At 37.2% G+C, this 2226-nt stretch overlaps 1 long non-coding RNA gene across 1 annotated transcript; it reads right to left on the bottom strand.

Moving 5' to 3' along the window:
• Positions 1 to 75: 75 nt before the first annotated feature.
• On the bottom strand, positions 76 to 603 carry LOC119919141. Its single transcript, XR_005447630.1, has 3 exons — positions 521 to 603; positions 280 to 382; positions 76 to 177 (listed from the first exon to the last, which is right to left on the bottom strand). It is a non-coding gene; the product is annotated as an uncharacterized LOC119919141 (long non-coding RNA).
• Positions 604 to 2226: the final 1623 nt, after the last annotated feature.

The following is a 2226-nucleotide window of genomic DNA, read 5'->3' as shown; positions in this document are numbered from 1 at the left end:
TATTAATGCAATGTGAAATGAAGCAATTTTTTAAATTTACCATTGTCATGACTGTCCTTGATAACAAACAAATCCCTTCCACTGTGGATAATTCTGAAAACACAGATTCATCCACCTCAGTGCCAGAATCATCTTCCATAGTAATCTTGTCCACAGGGATCGAGAACTTCTCTCTCACTAAGTGATGAGGTTAAGAGACAACATAATTGTTTAATTTGTAAAATATATTGGCCTCCACTCAGTCTGAATTACATGGTTAGTCATATATGAGATATTTACCTTCAGAAATTAATTTCTCGAAATCAGCAGCTTGTAACTTGATGTATTTCTTGCGGTTTTGATACTGGACCTTAATTATCATTTTGCCATCTACATCATGAGCCTGTAGAGAAACAGAGGGACAACATGACAATGCTAATTTAAATGATAAATAAATATTTGTTACTTTTAATAAAGTAAAAAACAATAAATAAAATTAACTGTTGACTACACTCAAATGCTCTGATGGATCAAAGTATACTTCTTGGAACTGAAGTTGGAGGGTATGCAGATGTTCTCTTTCTGCCCGACAGGTCTGGCACTTTACATACTGCTCTTCGCACTTCATATGGTGACTGTATATCTTTGTATCCTGTCAAACAAACGCACTGATAAACACAAAATAGTCCCTTTATGGCTGTTTGCCTTTCATGGCATATGTGATCAAACATTACTGAATAGTACCACAGGCATCTGTTAATAGCTTGCCATTAACTGTTACCTGTGTGATTTTTAGGGATGGGGATCATAAATTTTTATTGATACCATTCCTGAGACTGCTTAACGATCCGAGACTTTATCAATACTTTACTATTATTTGGTAAGACCAGACCCAACGGGCATGAGGTAGGCCTGCACGGAATGAGGAATAATATTTTATGTGTATATTGAGATGACATATGTGATAAATACACAAATATGGCAGTGTGTATATTAACTGCCTGGTTGTTTTTAAATTAGTTATAGGATTAGAATTGAAGATTTTAAATACAACTGTTTCTAGAGCAGCAACGTTAATGTTTACAACAGCAAATAAACTCAATGTCTGACATCACAATAGAGTGATGTTTAGAAAGAATGAAAAACTCAGTCAGCATCTTCCTCCTCCTCTCTGCTGTTATTCACTGTCTGAAGGTAACGTTACTTGGTCGGAGGAGAAGCGGCTGGTTTGTCTCAGCCAGCAGCTGAGTTTTTAACAACGTGCCAAATGTTAAGACTACAGACCAGTCTATGCTTCAGACAGCTTTTTATTTAGCTTGTTTTTAACATTTTGCTAATTGCCAAGCTAACATTAGCTGTGCTTGTATAAAACATACAGGATGACAGACTGAGGACAGAGCAGTTCAAATGAACCCTTTCTAACGTTACACGTTTACCCTACAGACAGGTTATTGATATAGTAATGTATTTGTACTCGCTAACGTTTTATTGCATGTACTTACAGTAACGAGCGTAGCTGTCGTCAACTCGAGTAATGTTATTTTGAAATTAACTTGTCTCCACCGTGACGGAGCGGTGTCTGCGTCTCTCTGCTGGCCTGCTGTCTATGTGTGTGTATGTAACTTATGTAGGAGGCGACAGACAGCAGTGAGGCTGCAGCCTGATTATAAACTGTCCTGGACTGGTACTTATACTGGCCCGTTTAATACCGCGTTTCGGTCCCATTAATAAAAAACATTAGTTGTCTTATCCATCGCGCTACAAGTTAAATCAGATTTGATGCTCAAGACATAAACTTACACGACCCACTAGTCTCGATAGCAGTATCGATAAGCTCGGACCTTATTGATTTACGGGTTTTGAGAAATTTTGGAAACGGGTCCTTTTAGAACCGGGTAATGTTATCGATCCCCATCCCTACTGATTATACTGTAGGTATGGGTTTCCAACATTAATGTTATATGCACAACATACAGAATTAACGTTAGCCACTGCCAAGAAACAGTAATGTTAAACTTGCATCTGCAGTTCAATAAAAACGCTGCTTTGAAAGACACGTTAAACTGTAACGCTAAGTTAACCTTAACGTTAGATTAAACTTTTTTTTTTTTTTTTTTAATATCTAGTTAACTATACATGATCACGTTTGCATTATGGAAACGTAGCAGGTATAATTCAGCCAAAATGTACTTAACTGAAGTTTGAGTTTTTGAGTGGGCACCCTCGTGGTCGTGATTGCTACAACTT

This window comes from Micropterus salmoides, unplaced genomic scaffold, assembly GCF_014851395.1.
Source record: "Micropterus salmoides isolate LMB-PRFRI ecotype aquatic unplaced genomic scaffold, ASM1485139v1 Ms_hic_scaffold_2573, whole genome shotgun sequence".
In the NCBI taxonomy this organism is placed as follows: Eukaryota; Metazoa; Chordata; class Actinopteri; order Centrarchiformes; family Centrarchidae; genus Micropterus; species Micropterus salmoides.
This window is presented reverse-complemented; position numbering and strand designations above follow the sequence as displayed.